Source organism: Ammospiza nelsoni, chromosome 7 (genome assembly GCF_027579445.1).
Source record: "Ammospiza nelsoni isolate bAmmNel1 chromosome 7, bAmmNel1.pri, whole genome shotgun sequence".
In the NCBI taxonomy this organism is placed as follows: Eukaryota; Metazoa; Chordata; class Aves; order Passeriformes; family Passerellidae; genus Ammospiza; species Ammospiza nelsoni.
Genome location: NC_080639.1, coordinates 11,285,852 through 11,302,887, shown reverse-complemented (window position 1 = coordinate 11,302,887; position 17,036 = coordinate 11,285,852). Strand labels below are relative to the sequence as shown.

Sequence of the window (17,036 nt, the reverse complement as noted above, 5' to 3'; positions counted from 1 at the left end):
AGCAAGAGATGGACCTTGTCCATCCCACTGTCACCCATGGTGGGATGGGGTAAGCGGTTGAGAAGGAGTGTGCAGAAATAAGATTCTGCTGCACTGGGACCTCACAGTGACCCTAGTCAGAGAGGAAAGTCTCATTAAGCACTGCAGATCAAACTGATTTAATGAATGTTCTGAATCCAAAAAAGGCTGCACCTAGAATCCCTCTTCAGCATCTACACCACAGAAAACAAACAAACAAAAGAAAACAATGAACCAAAAATCCCAACAAACCCCCCAAACAGTCCCTAATGCTTCAATGCACCTTTTGTCCCTTTTTCTGCACCATAGCCAGGTTTCAGTATTAGAACTAACCTGAACTAATGCTAAGCAAGGGAGCTCAGAGCCACACTGTCAGCAGGGGAAATGAATTCCCACAGATTTCCAAGTAAACTTAGCAGGCTGTTCTTGATCTTACTGTTACTTGCACACAACTATTGTTTTCCCGAGGGATGCAATCCAATATAGCAGGTGTAGGAAATTCCTAAACTGCAGATTTCAGGAAGCTACAGAGGATTCAAAAAAGTGCACTATATACTTAAGGTGCTCTTTTGGCCTTCTTGAGACCCCCACAGATTCTTTTTTAGGTCCACTTTAAAGAAGATGTAGGGGGCCAGATGGGCCAGGATGGCCATTCCTGTGTCAGGTGGGGCATTGATCTGTTCTTCATCACAGTGTGAGCAATCCCTTTCCTTCTGCTTTGCAGTCTCCCTTGAAATCATTTGTCAGAGGTCACACCTAGAGTCAAAAGATAGCTGAGAATAGATACAAAGAACCTGAACTTGAGTTTGTACCCACCAACAGACTTCTTTCCCTGAAATAATCTTGGATTTGAGACTTGGAGGTAACGTTCCTCCTTTATATTTGACACACAAAATATTCCACCCATTCAGTTTCTGTTATTTTTCTGAAGAGAAGATTATTATTGCTTTCAAATGGAACTTTATGGGTTGGTTCTGTTTGTTAAGCTATCTGAGAACCTGCAAGCAATGATAGAAAAATTAATATATGCTAGGAATATTTAAATGTACCTGCAGGTCCAATGATAAGTGAACTTGCATTATCATGTTTCTTTTCTAGCAACAGAGGAATTTTATCACCAAAACCTTTCACTTAGCAGAATCCTAATAGGGATTCTGTGTATGTGGATATTAGCCCTGAGGACCTCCAGAAAACCCAAGGTAGAATTGGGCCACAGTAAATGTTGATTACCTGCCCTCATCTCTACATCTATCTTGATCTGCTTTAGCACATTGCAAACTCTCTATATGAAACCAACTTTTGGCATTTCTTAGATTTACTCTTATGTTTTCACTGGTGATTAAAAAAAAATAGCTGTTTCTTTGGGAATTTCTTGTTTGTTTACAGAAATTAGGGTTGATTTTTTTCTACTTAAAGGCTTGATTTTAAAAGCTATTTTCTCCCATTTCACTCCAAACAAGAGGAAGTTCTGCCACGTATTTTTCTGAATTTTATTTTGTGATCTAATGCATTATTCATTAATATGTGTGAGTGGTAGGATTTTCAGGAACACTTCACACTGGCCTGACATTGTTACTATAGGTTTCTGATATTTAGACTTTCTAAAACAATTTACACTCATGTATTACTTTTGGTTGCAATGCTGAAATACTTGGAACATCCTACTTTAATATTCTGCACTTTTACAAGTGAATGTAATTTCTTGATAATTCTGGTGGCCAAGACTAGCTTAGCGATCTCATGCCAGTTTATGAATGGACTATTAACTTCATTCCCAAATAGCATCAGTCACAAAGGAAGTTTTGATTCTGTAGCTTCCTGACTCCTTTTGGGTTATACACCCTCTCTTCCTTTCCAGGCTCACAGTGAACATTTAATTTTATTTTCCTTACTAGTTTATCTTGCTAGTCCCACTTAACTATTCTGTCATAAAGGCACTGGCATGAGGTGAATTGCAATTCTTTCTTTAACAGTTTATCTACTCAGGGGTCATTTCAAAGCTTTTTAACACTGTCTCTTCATTTCACTCCCTGTCCCTGGCACCAGCCCCTCTAGTAATCTGTCCCTGAATCATGACCCCCTCAGCTTCTTCCATGAAGTCTGAAACAAGGAGATGAACCCAGGCTTCCAGGGATATCAGCCTTATCTCTGTCATTAATGTGGTTTTCATGACCTTTTGGCCCCGTGTTCTCACTGATGTGGGCCTGGATCTTGGCTGCTTATGCTGCTCACATTCTCCTTGTTGCTTGTCTTTTGTATTTCCTCTGCTGTATTTATGCACTTTTTCTACTTTACTTCCTATTCAGGTTCTTACACAGGTTTAGCTTCTAGCTTTGTATTCCTTTCCTATTATTTTGCCATTTTTAATTTTCTCTAAGCTGCTCTCTACTCTTACAAATCATCTTGCTAAGCTCTTCACTGAGCTGAATAAATCTTTCCTTAGTCATCTTTTCACTTGTAGGGACTTCTATCCAAACAGCAGCTCCTTGGCTGTGCTGGCCATCAGTGGAGCAGTGAAAGCAAGCCTCTTTAGATCAGTCTGGAGATGGGATTTCCCAAGTCCATGGGTGAGGTTTATCACTCCTGACTGTGGCAGACTGGCTTTGTCCTGAGGGATTACATTGGGAGACTCTGGAGGTTGAGATCCTTTGGGAAGGTTGGTGCCTTCCTATAAGGGAAAGAAGATAAACCTCCCTCCCCTGAAGTTCAGCAAACAAGAGGATAAATTCAGATTTAGGTTAAAAATGGATGAGAATGCAGTCACTGTGGGAATTCAGGTTCACCAAACAACCCTTCTCCAACCTGGCTTTGTGTGGGACATGGTTCCAGAAAGACACAAATGCTCCTGTGGGGTTCCAGTGTTTTAGCAGGGAAGGCTGGAGCCAGCAATTCCCTCAGGAAGGGCAGGAAGTGTTTAGCTACACCTTGTGCATTGCTACACCACATTCCCCTGTGCACTAAAGTTTCTGGGTTTATGCTCACTTATTGGAGGCTTCCTCCTCAGCTTCAACCAGCTGTGCAGGCTAGCCTGAGTTATCTTCTAATATAAGCAATACAGTATTTTTTATCTTTAATTACCTGACATGTCTTTTGGTATCCTCTCCTGTATTTCCTCCTGTTAGGGAGATTTCTGTTTAAAATAAAAGCTGATGCCAGCCTGACAGGAGAGAAGCCAAATGAATTCATAAAATCTCAGGCATTCTGCTGAACAGATTCCAGGGCTGTTCAGCTCCTGCAATCTGAACCACCACCAGCACACTGCAAAGACCACAGGTAACTCCTCACCATGTTTGACAAGTCTGAGTTGTGGCAAAAAACTTGGCTCCTGGTGCATTGCAAAGTTACTATGCTAAATGTAGAACTCCCCAACGTGTCATAGGGCAAATTTAGAGAGCACAACAGGTGGATATTCAGGTGCTGTTTTATTCCTTGGTCAGACTCAGGGCATTGGGTCTTCTCCTTTGCCTGGGTCATGCTGCCTGTGCAAATACATTCAGTCACCAAGGGTTGCTGGAGTGCAGTTCAATGCATGGTGCAAAAACTGGGCAGGCACAAGCTTTCAGGAAATGAAAATAGAGGTGCTAAGCCTGAGGAAGAGAGAATGGATCCTCAGTAGAGGAAGAAATATGGAAAGGAGAAAAAAAATCCTCATCAGTGGAGAATGGGGCTGTATTTTCCCCCGAGTTTCACTCAAGGCAAGAGACCTGAACTTTGATTAATAAGAGGGAAAGAGCTTCCAAAAACCAGCAATTTTTGTACGCCTCCTCCTGATGGTTGCTTTTTTAATTGGCACACATCTGGGCAAGTAATTCCCCAGTATCCCATGGGCTGCTAGTGCTTCAGCATGGGAGAAAACAGTTACCTGTGTTTCTTTACTGCTTATGTGTGTGGTTGTGGATGCATGAGACCCTGGGACAGAGGGGACAAACAGATGGCAGTGTCATGCTCCCACTCTTATGGGTTGTGCTGCTCAGCAGAATAAACCTGGTCCCTGCTCAAAGTGAAGAAAAACACAGGAATGGAACCTTCAAACAAAAGATGACCCTTCTATTCTCTCACTCCCATCTGTTGCTTCTTTACCTTTCCTTTGCTTTTTTCTAGTGCTGGTGCTGGCAGACACAGCAGGATGGAAAGAAATTAATCTTCACCCACTAAAATGTTTTCTCAGAGTGAAATCTGTGACTTGAAAACCAACTCGACTTAAAAAACCCCAAATACGCATAAGCAGGAGGTTTTCACAGTTCTCTGATGTATTTTTCAAATGTTTACTAAGCCACCATTTCTTCCTCCCCATCTTTCTAACAAACAGGACCCTGTCAGCAGCTAGGCAATAATGAATGGCTCTGGGTGAAAAACAAACCTCTCTAAAAAGTGGCCCACTGAAAACCAGTGATTTTTCCTAGGCATTGCTGTGTGGTCAGCTTGGTAACCAAGTGCCTTCTGTGAATCATACACTTTGCATTCTTTATAAATAACATACCTCATCAAAACATGCCAGGTTAAAATTCTTAGGATTTAGTTGATTTTTCATCTGAAGTGGTGGGAATTTGTTCTCCATGGACTGTGTAACCATGGTGTCCCTCCTTGTCTCCCTCAGCTTGGACATCTACTCCTGTTTAATTGCAAATATTATGGCATCATTAGTTGGTTTTCTATTTCTGTGCTATTTGCTTTCACTTTCCTGACTAGATCAGGATATTTGCAGAACAGTTAAATTTTCCATTTCATTGATACAAATCACCAAAGAGATTTTCTAGACAACTTACTGTGACTCTGGACTTTTTTTTTAACATTTGCATATTGTGTGTTCTGCCTTAATAACTTTTAAACTACTTGAATAATTCCAGCAAAATTTGGCAAAGTGAGAGTATTTTCAAGCATATAAAATTGTGATTAGTCTAATGAAAATAGAGTAGCCAGAACCTATTAGTACTTTTACTCAGGATGAGTGAATTAATTCAAGTTGGCGAGAGATCCTGAAAGCCTTGTGCCTTCAGAGAAAAAAATATAACACAAATCCAAAGGAAATGAAACTATTCACTGAGTGACACATTTTTCTCATCATAGCCAACATTGTTGGACAGTGTTATTTTTTTTTTAACTCATGTTTCGCACAGTAATTCTTATTTACCAAGCATGACATAAAATACTTCAGAAGGCAAAAAGGAGAATTTTATCTTGGAGATACTACAAGCTCCAGCCACCGGACAACAATATTTGGAATAAAGTGGTTACATTTGTAAAAAAAAAAAAAAAAAAGGGCCAGCCAATTCACTATCCTTTCAAGTATTGTCCTTGGGACAATATTTACTCTTAAAAGGTGCTAAAGCCCTTCATTAGCTGCAGCCATGTAGTTTGTGACGACTGGATTCCAGCTGAATTTAGCATGACTCCTGTGGGCCTGCTGAGCAGTACATTAATATTTGCACACCAAAAAGTGCTGCATGTTCTCCCCATCATGGGATAGAAAGGAAACACAAGGAAAAAAGATCCTTAGCATGAGATGTTCTGAGCAAACACTTCTTTCACATGGTTGCTTCAATATTTACCTGTCAACCCCCTTCCCTTGCACATTTACTGTAATAAATGCATTAAACCAGCAACAATTCCACCTCATCCACTTCTTTTCAATTGACTTTTTCAGACAGGTTTTGGTTACCTGTGTAGGAAGTCCTTGATTCAGCTGCCAACAAACTCACACTTGGTTGTTAGCATGTTATTAGAAAGCACATCCTGAGGAACAGTTAAAGCTGCTGAGTTATACATTCAGTATTGCCTTGGACCTTATTTTCTCTTTTTATATTCTTTATGAAAGATCTTTGTTTTAGACTGCTGGATGGTAAGCCAGTACTTCCTTGACAGTTAGCTGGGGTTTGAATGGCCAAGAAGTGCCTAATTGGTATCACACTGCGAGCAAATGACATCATTAAAAATATACAACTGCTTTTCTGTATAACTGCTTGTACTCTCAGTGCTATGGAATGCCTGGAAACCTACAGATTAGTAAAATATATGGCTGATATAACAAGAAGTTGAAACAGTTCCTTTTCTTTATTCACTTCTCATTTGAGAGGGGCTGTGAATGAAATTCTCCTAGGTTAATGGCAGTGATTTTAAATTTTGAACGCCCTGATTCACACTTGGCTTGGTTTAATCATGTGTTATTTATCTAATAATTTCATCAAGAGCATAAAGATGTGTGCACAAACACTTCACTGATGCCCTCCTGATTACTGTCTTTCAAACCCATCTAGATGTGGCAGATTTTAAGGAGGCAGATAAGTTTATTTTTGAGTTTTCCCTGTGTGGTACATGCAGTGTGTGCTTTGCCAGCATACAGTAATTCTCTGCCTCAGGAGCTCATAACCAAACGTAACTGGAAACAGTTACAGACTAAAGAAGCTGGTGCTGTGTGCTTGAGTAGGAACTTGGACTGTGGCAGATGCAAAGAGAAGGGGTCTTTGAAGTGTTTGAGGAAGCCCTAAGGAAGTTGCTACAGCAAGTGCAGGGCACTTGAAGAAAGCAATTTTAAAAAGTCAGCTGGGAAAAAAATTGAAACTTTGGAATAAATAAGAGTAGCAATTAAGATGGGAAGAAGTTCATCAAGATTTTGAGAACAAGTGTCGAAGACTTTTGTCAGGAAAAACTCTGATCTCAAGTCTTGAACTTTCTGCTTGTTCACAGAAATGGACTCCTTTATTATAAATTTTTATAAATTTTCTGCTAATTTAAAAGGCAGCCTGATACACCTAGACAGATACAGAAGACTTAAGTTTCATTTGGGAGGTCTCAACTTCGAAAGAAGAGCAAAACCAAGCCAGGGGAGAAAGCTGCAGATGAACATCATATTCCATCTCTGCTAACCAAAGCTTATCTCTGAAATGTGTGTTATTTTCTTGCTGCTTTTAACTAGGATCCAGTTCAACATCAAATCAAGAGTAGTTACTATTTGCAGGGATGTTAAGTGGTGGAAAGAGAAAGAATAAAGGCTTGGAACAACAATTCCTTTACTGATGCATTTTACTTGCCGTCATTGCTTCTACTGCCTATTTTAATTTCCTGTTACACCTGTTTAGCTGACTTTGCCACCTACAGAAAAAGACATTAATTTCATGAGTGTATCCAAACAAAATCCATGCAGTGTCTGCATAAGCAGGAAGCTCTAGTGGCAGATGCAAGGATACAGCTGCAGTATAGAGCACACAACTTGGCTTTGTTACCCACTCATTATTTCCTAGTTCGTGTGTGCATAAAGCAGAGACTTTACTTTTATTTCTACTGAAAACCTTGAAAGTCAGTAAAAGTCATAAAAAACGTTTGTGGGGTAGAGCATTGCCTAGGCACGACTTTTTTTTTAAGCAGATACTGGTACTGAACACCATTAGGGCTGTGCTATGATGAGCTGCAAACATTTCAACTTTTCAAAATAAAAACATCGTGGCTAATGTTATGCAAATTGCAACAATGCTGAGTAACTTTCAGCACCATCAAGGGCTTCTGTTTGGAAATGGAAACATCTGTGAAACTAAATTGACAGAATGGGGTTGTTTTTTGTTTTCTTTTCACAAAACAGAATTGTTCCACTTGCATTAGAAGGTAGCAAGGTAAACCAGAAACCCCCCAAAACTAAGAAAGCAACTAATCTAGAATCTCATGGCATCCCTCCATACAGAGCTCAGCTTGTCCCAGACTCCTTGAATAAGAAAGAAGTTTACAAAGGATGTTTTCTGAGGCACTTACAGTCCAGGGCCTTCCAAGGCAGCAGCTGATGTGACTCACTCTCCTGAGCTGGGCTCCCTCAGAGATCTTTTCTTCAGAGGGTTTCCTCTGCTGAGCACCTGTGCCATTCAGGTGCTCCTCACTGAGGCCATCAATGGAACCTGTGTCAAACATAAGGTTGAGCATTTTAAAGAATTTTTAAGGCGAGTTTGGAAGGATATCAAGAAGAGATTTTTATGCTGTACAAGTGTATTTTATTTTCACATCCAGCCTCTGATGATGTGAAAAAGGGAAGAGACAGATATTGAAGACAGACATATTTTTAAACTCGGAGTGATTCAAGCTGTCCTCTGTATTTTGTGGCTCAGATCAATTCTTGTTTTATCTTGCTGTATATTTTCATCTCAAACTGACTTCCATCTACATTTTGTTGTGCTCTGCTTTTTTTTATTGGCATATTGTTAGCAAATGGAGAAAGAATAAAAAATCTCAAGCAAAGGCTTAGTCATATTTTTGATTTTAGTATCCACTCCACAAAATAATGCCCCTGATGCAGAGGCCATGATAGAGAGGGTTTTCTTTACAGTATTTTTGGCTGGGAGCTCTTTTTGACACTGAGAAATTCAGCTCATATGTTTTATTTTCCTTATTGGCCAAAGAAGTGCTTTGTGCTGATGAGGTTTGGGAATCATAATTTCATGCTGTCTCAAAGCAGGAGGCTGAATTCAGTCTATTTTGTGCCTGTTTATCTGTCAGTGCCATTAGAAACTTAATCTGACATGACAGTTTGTTTTGTGAGCTGAGGGGATGCTCAGGAGTGAGGCCTCCTTCAGGGCACTGCTCCACCTGGGAACACCTCTCCACAGGGAGGTGCCCAACTCCCTACAATCTTTGTTCTTCTGTTGTCATACTGACATGTAGTGAAAATCAAATGCAGCAGAGGAAACACCTAAACCTTCCCACAGCATCTTTGTACTGATGCTTGACAGAGCACTGGCGCAGCTGCCTGCCTGCACATGAATCCCCAGTGCTGACTCTGCTCCAAGTTCAGAGGTGAACATGCAGAAACTTGGGCTGAACACTGAGAATGTGTGGGACACAGTTATGAGGCCCCTTATAAGGCAATGACAAAGCTTTTCCTGTTTTTGCCCACATTATCCTGATGGTGAATAACCTACACTTGTCTTGTTTTGTGCAATATTGCTCTCCAACACATAAACACACGCACACCTCCTGCAGAATATTCTGCTGAAATTTCCACCAGCTAAAAGAAACTAGACCTAACAATGGTTCTTTCTTCTTAGATATTTGAAAGAACATTTTGAAGATCTTTTAATTACACAAGTTATCAAGAACTTGATACTTTTTCCTGCACTTTCTCATTGTAAATCCTTTTGCTGTTGTACATCTGAACATATCCCTGCAGGTTTTATCCCTGAAGTCAAAACTGCTGCATATTTATCACAGGAAGATGCCTCAATTATAAAATCATGAATTATGCTACTTAGCTCTACTTTGGAAGCATCCAAAGAGCTCAAGGTTTGCTCTTTCTGCATTTCTAGAAACTGGTTTATTTTCCCTAAATAAATTGTCTTAATTATTATGTATGGAAAATAATTGATTGATGTTAGCTTTGCCCCAAGAACGTAAAGTATATTGAATGATGGAGCAATGGCATTTATTGTTTTTCTCTTAACAGCACAGAAATCAGCAGTTTATTATAAACTTCTGTCTGGATCATCAGCTGAAATAGACATCAACAGGACTGTCCTCCATGAATTTGTCCAATTTGCCTTTTTGGAGACATTTTTGGACTCTGTAATTTATGATAGCGAGCTCTAGAGTTCATCTGTATACTGCATGAAAAGATTTGTTCTTTAATTTACTCCAAGCCTATTTTCTTTTATTGCCTTTACTTTGATACCATGAAAATCATTGAATGCCTTCTTTATTCATAATGCATCACTTATTTTTGTTTTAACACTAAGAATTCTCTAAACATGTGAAGAGCAGCAGCAGATGTAATCTCCTTTTTTCCCTAAATAAGCACAATACATATTACTTTTAAATATGTCTTCTCCTGCTGAATTCTGAATATTTGACACTGTAGTTTTAATCCAAGTCATATATCTTTGATAACCTGAGCTGTACAGCTTAGGAGGAAGTACAGCTATTAGCTAGTGTTTATTTGCTGCATAAAAAAACCCCTGAGTGACTATTCTGGAAACCAGAGAATGAATTATATACTCATAATGCCTCACACAGGAAGCGTGAAACACAGTTTCATAAGAAAGTTGAACCTACCAAATCCTCTCTCTAAAACCATGGTGCACTCTGCACCACTTCACCCTTTGCAAAGGGATGTGTGAGAACCTGACTTGCTGACACCAGCAGCATTTCTCCCACTGTCCTGGGCAGTGTCAGCATTTTCGCCAATTGTTCATTTAAGATCAAGATTATTTGTACCACAAACTGAAAACTGTAATTGGCAATCAGCTCTCTATTTTTATTATTAAAATAAATAAAAAAATAAAAGAAAAAAATCAATTACCAGACTTGTTGCCAAGGAAGAGAAATAATCTATCCTACTTCTGGAAAGAGTTGAAGGATATTGCACAAAGTGAATAATTATTTAGCTGCTGGTTATTTGATTGGAAGCTAATTCTGCATCTGTTAATCACACTTGATTGCTGCTAATGCCTTGTTTCTATTGGTCTTGCACTGCAGAGCATTGACTCATTGACAAATTTTGGTCATTGCTTGTTTGGATTCATTAGTGTAGACCATTGCTATATCAAACTTATCACTTTTTTTTGTTTTAATGCGTTTTGATTTATATTCGAAGCAGTACAAGAGTTTATTGGTGACTTCACTATTTATCTTTTTACAAGCTACTGTAAGAAATTGTTGCAAAATTTAAGTCAGACAGATCAGAGTTTGTATCTGGTTATAAAATAGGGCAGTAACAATCACATGATATACTAGTCCCAAACTTGAGCAAGATATCTGATACCCATTGATATCTGATGCTGATCTGTATTAAATTATTTTTCATTTCTTGTAAAACATGAATCCTACATAAGAAAACAGAAAGCCTACTCTGAAAAGTGAATAATGCCTTGGCCCTGCAAACACAACTGAACATGAGGATATCCACAAATGTCTGAAAGGGGAAGCAGAAAGGAATAGATTTTGTGCTAAATACCAGCAGCAGGAGTCTGCAGATCCCTCTGGGGCTGCACTAGGGCACATTCTCAGCTTGCTGAATAGGTGAACAGCTCAGAAAGTCACAAATGTTTAAGTGGATGAGTAACATGATTAGGTATTGGATACTATCTACAGGATCTGCTACAAAAAATAAATCCGAAAGGAGCTAATTAAGAGAGCAAACAATCAAAGATCTGACTTTGAAGGTATTTTTGATATCTCTAGTTTCTTTTTAGTCTAAAGTCATCTTGATTTTGAGTGTGATATTTATTTTCCCTAAGAGGTAATCATACTAGATAAAAGTGGCTCAATACTGAATGTCACATTTACATCTTCCTCAAACTATTAGTTCCATGGCAAACAGTAAAATAACCTTCTTTAGCTTATTCCATTGGTTTGTAAGCAAGCAACTAAAATATTTCCCTAAATAATCCAAAGCCAAAGTAGAAGGAAATGGTGCATGCAGTCCCAAACAGTGGTGCATGCTCGCACACAAAACCCAGTGTTACTTAACACCATATTATTGTAGCTAATTAACATTAAAAATGCTTCAATTACTATATACAACAACAAAAATATGGTGCCTCCTTAAAGAATAACAAAGCTTTGTAAATAAAAGTGTTTCTTTGAAAAAACTATAACTAAACATCAATTCTCTTGTATTTAATAATACTTACATGTGTATATACATGTATGAGTGTACTTAGATACACACACAATCATGTATTTTCCCTGATTGCACTAATCTTGGTGCACACACTTGTCTGCCCACATAGAAGCCTTTCTGTGCCCTGTTGGTACCTTTCTGCATGTATTACTAAGTATTGGGCTAAGAAAAAATTCAATTAGCAATGAGAGAGTTACTGTGAAGAAGAAACTGAATGCTGCAATGATAATTTTGTTGTTATGCTTATCATACACCTAAGGAGACACTCGATTACTGAATTCCAGAACATCCAGAAAATATCATGCAGTGAATAAACATTAGCTTTTTTTTTTCTTTCCAATTCACAAATGTTACATTGTGCTTTGAGTAGAAAGCTTATAATAGAAATATGTTCTACTGATGTTGAAATTACATTTCTCAAACCGACTGTATTAAGCCCTCTGCTGGAGAAGAGTTATACAAATGCAACATGAATAAAGTTATGATAAACAAAAAAGAGAACTTGAGGGGACATATGCAATATTTATGTACAAGCATTAAACTAGTCAAAAACCAGAAATAAATATATTTCTCTTTACATCCCTGTTTCTTGGGTTTTTTAAATGCATGAAACCATATTCTTGTTTCACACACAGTACTTGAGGTACTTGGCTTGTTGGCTCTGGGAAGAGAGCTTTTTATATTTACTTTCTCAAACACCATGAAGACAAATATTGCTCCTTCTCACTTGTAACAGGAATATAATTAGTATTCAGGATAATTTTGAACTCTAGAGCATACAAAGACTTGAAACTGATTTACCACAATAATCTTACAATCTCTGTGGAACTGAACTTTCCTTCTGTCCTCCCACTTTGCAGCTGTTGGATGAAAAAGCCCCACATTGTCTTATAGAAATCCTTCAGAAGGAGAAATGGATGGAAAGTTTGACAAAAGAACTTGAACAAAGTGCAGATGGCTAAAATGAGGTTGGTCATCAACTCCATCACTCTCTAGTATAAAGACTGAACATAGGAGGAGGATTCTTAAAACTTCCACAACTATTTCAGAAAGAAGGGAGAGAAAACATCTTGTTCAGCTGTGTAGGCATGAACTGACCCCAACCACTCTTTGGGGTTGTTTTTCCCATCCATTTCTAGTTTCTTTGCCCCATGCAGAATTGTTCTGAATGAAGAGTTGGCCCCTGAGAGACTTCAGAAAAGATTTCTGATTAGAACAGTTAGATGAGCTCACTTTTGGGTTTTTTTCAGAGCAAATGAACATGGGGAGCTAGGAGGGAAGAGGTAATTTTAGACGAGATGTGGAAATTAATTGATTGATTGCATGCCTTTGACTCCCGAAGATAGGGAACAACTTGTGGTCTGTGCAGATGATTCAGCTCACAAAATATATTTACAGGTGAGGAAGATATCATGAGTCTCTGTTGTATATAATCCTTGAAAATGCACATAGAATGTGCAAGTCCATCTACAACATTATTATTGTAGAATGGGAAACATACTAAGCAGAGGAAGAACAGTAGTATCAGAACTGTCTAAAACTCTATTTCTGTGACACTTAACTTTCAGCCCTTCAGCTCAAGCTGAGTTACAAGCATTAAAAACACATGCCAGAACATAAACTGAAAGTTTATCTTTTGTAACAAGCTTTGCTATTTTTTTCAATTTTAAGTTGACTTTTTTTACATCGAATTTCTTGCTAATGATGATATTGTGCAAACCCCCGTCCTAGGGCATTTCCTGGCTTCCAGCAATCAATGATCTTCACTCGTTTTGACACTCTTTTGTTTAGCTGTCTAGTTTCTGAGTGACAGTGACCACGTAGAAATAGTGCCAATGAGGTGAAAAATAAGCCATTTACACTCTGAGAAAGTCCTGTCCTTGCAGACCAAATGTGTCCCTTACGAGGCAACATTTCACTTGCACAGTGAAAGCCAGTAAAGTGCAGCTCATTGACATTGCATACGGTTTTGACCATGGTACACACAGGTGATAACCACGGCCCCTTTTGCCCTTTGGTCTTATAAAAGAAGGCAGAAAATGACAGAAAATAGAATTATATCAAACATATGCAGACATCATAAGAACTCCAAATGTGAGGATTGTCTTTAGTACATATTACATATGAATAAAGCATTCTTTTCCACTGTAAATTGTTGCCATCTTATTGCAGGGGTTCCATACTGTTGTCTCCTTATTGCAAAAATTTCATACCTTCTTGGTGTTCTCTCCTCCAAGCACTGACTCCTTCACAAAGCAACCAACTGACTCCAGCTCCCCTCTCACCCAGCCACCCCACTCTTTTATAGCACTCTTCTCATTGCTTACAGCTGTGGCCTGGTAAAGTCAGGCCTGTTCCTCATCTTTGATAATTGGCCCAGCTGCAACTCCTTAGGGGTAACATTACTTTCTACATTATCTTTATTTTGTTATATTATATCCCTCTACAGTAAATTTGTATGAGTCCGATGTGAGTGTAAGAAACAGGACTGCAGGGAGTCTAGAAGTATATTGTCCTCCTGGTCAAAAGCACATAACCTTGTGTCAAAATTAAAATAGGCAAATGTTTTCTATGGAAAATTTGCAAAGATTTTGCATAGATTTGCCATTGTTGCTGTTCGTTACATGAGAAGGAAAGAGGCTTCAGGATTTCTTCAAAACTTCCAAAATAACACACAGGATCTGCAGAAGTGCTTCAGGGTTTGATAATGGCTTTAGGTGTTTTGACCTTCCCAGACCCCAGACTGTGTGAATATACTGCAAATTTGCTGTTGCTATTTATTGTTGGTAGGCAACAGGCAGTGCAGAGAAAGTGTAATTAAGGTGTGCTGCAGTGCAGCACAGGGAATGCTCTCCTCTGCCTAAAGGAATTAATTCACCCTCATGTAAGGGAGATCAACTTTTACAGCTTACTCTGGCTCTGAGTAATAATTATCAGCCTTATAAACTCCTGGGCCCTGCCCATTAACACCAGCAGTCTTTCACAGATCTGGCACCACATTGCACTGAGGGACACACAGATGTGTGACTGGAAACATCCTCTGGGATGCTTTGTGTGGGTCACATCCCCTACCATTTGCCACTCTGAAAGGCAGCTGTAAATAAATACTTAGAATATAGGTACATCTGAGGGATACCCATGGATATACAGGCTAGAGATTGATGAGAACCTGTGAGTTAATGCACTGACAATTTCAGTTCCCATCTGTAGATGCACTAAACCAGAAAACACTGTGAAGGAAAAAAAAAATTGCAGTGAATATTACCTAGGCATTGATTAATAAAGCCCTGTAATGACCTCTGCAAGGATGTAGAGATCCCTACTACCATGCCAGGTTGCAGGACACTCTGGGTTTGACTGCCTAAACTGCCTTCAGGAGCATGCAGAGATAGGATGAAGGGGAATGGCTTCAGACTGACTGAGGGAAGGTTTAGATTAGATATGGGGGAGAAATTCTTTCCTGTGAGGGTGGTGAGCACTGGCACAGGTTGCCCAGAGAAGATATGGAAGCTCCATCCCTGGAAGTGTTCAAGGCCAGGCTGCTTGGAGCTCTGAGCAACCTGGTCCAGTGGAAGGTGGCCCTGCCCATGGCAGGAGTTTTGGAATGAGATGATCTTCAAGGTCCCTTCCAACCCAAACCATTCTATGATCCATGAAAGACCTGCCTCACTGCCTCTCATACTCATATAGGCTTTCTGGAACCCTCACAGCAAAAGCATTTATATAGTCATGGGAACTAATCCAGCTACAGAGAAAACCTTCTCTTTCAAAATGATTTTTCAGCCACAAGTACCTCTTGATCTACTTCACAACACCACTCTTAAAGGCACAACATATGGGTGAAAATAAGTGATTGATGGCTTTTGCCACCAAAGTGAGACACAAATCAAACACCTGCCACTGCCACACCCCTTTGTGCAGTCTTCTGAAATCATGCTACAGCTCAGTGTGTATGAAAAGAACAAAATATGATGCAGATAATTCATCATCAAGAAAACCAACCAGCCATACCTGAAACACTACAAATGAGCTCTCCAAGTGTCCAAGGAAGAGGTGACATAGCTCTAAGGAAAGAACATATCTGCAGCAAATGGAACTGGCTGTGCTTCCTTCCTTCCTGTGAACACCGTTGCCAGAATGGTGATTTATTGTTTTCTTGTGTGAAACTCAAACAATGAGCATGAGAGACTCTTTTTCCATAGGAACTCTTGTAATGACCATCTTCATGACATGGGTGGATAGCATAGCAGCCAGGAACAGCAGCAGACCTTTTAAACAATTCAGATATGAGATGACTGATTTCTTCTTCCTGACACTGTTTTGGAAACATAAACACAAGAGTAATTTTTCTGACATACTGCCAAGACAGCTCCAGGTTCAGAAAAGTTTTTAAGAAGTAAGGATGTCTTTCTCATGCTCTTCATTATATAACTTTTCTTAGATAAGTATCGCAGTGAGCCATACAGCAAGAGAGCCAATTATAAGTTAAGGAGAAAAGTGAATATTTTGTGGAGAGAGATTAAAAGAAAGGTGATTTATTGTCTTGGGGTGAATAAAGAAAAAGGGAGTTCCAGACAAATAGGGAGAAAAAAAAAGCCAACCACAAATTAAAAAGTGACTTCTGACCTCAGGCTCAGGGAAGGGACAGAAAGGGACTGGAAGAAAGATCTGGATTGGATACACTATACTGACTGCTGCTTTTTATTGTAACAACAACAAAAAAATTTTAGTCCTCCTTAGAGATAAGAAAAGAAATAAGAAAAGATCTATTATTCTAAACATACTACATGTCCTAAAGGCAGCAAGTTGCCGACTATAAGGTAAATCATCAGTTCTTTTATTTTGTATGTTCTACAACGGGTGAGAAACTGTATTTTCATCTCTTTGACCGTAAGATTGTATCTGAACAGCAGTGCTCTAATGCTAGCACATTTTAAGAGGCTGTCCTGAGCATTGATCTGAAAGTATTTGCACTGAGACCTCTTTAAACAAGTGAAAAAAGACGTTGTAAAGCAAGAAATATCAAGTTCTCCTTTTGAGCTTTTTTATTTGAAGTTGTCATGGATATTAAAGATGCTGATGAATCAGTTCCTCAAACGCCTTTTTTTTTTTTTCAGAAAGTGTCGTTTCTGTAGAAAGTAGAAACATGCACAAGAGATACCATTTTTTTCAGGCAGCTCATTTATTTAGCATGGTCTACAAGACATAAAGCCTTCGGGGTGTTGCTCAGAAAGCAAAGTTAGTCTTCTGTAGGACTTAAAACGAGTAAGGTTTCTTAGGGTTCAGAATCAGAATCAGTCAAAAGTACAGACCTCCAATAGGGTTTATAGTGAGTCAGTTGTTTGCAAAAGTATTTCCAAGAATCCTGAAATCTCGTTACAGCCAAGGAATACCACAACTGGGAACTGATTTGTATTTCTGATGT

At 39.0% G+C, this 17,036-nt stretch overlaps 1 long non-coding RNA gene across 1 annotated transcript; it reads right to left on the bottom strand.

Annotated features, from left to right (window-relative positions):
* Positions 1-1,378: 1,378 nt before the first annotated feature.
* Positions 1,379-13,879, bottom strand: LOC132075629 (uncharacterized). The gene is made up of 4 exons (XR_009418791.1): positions 13,825-13,879; positions 7,759-7,898; positions 4,499-4,630; positions 1,379-3,605 (listed from the first exon to the last, which is right to left on the bottom strand). It is a non-coding gene; the product is annotated as an uncharacterized LOC132075629 (long non-coding RNA).
* Positions 13,880-17,036: the final 3,157 nt, after the last annotated feature.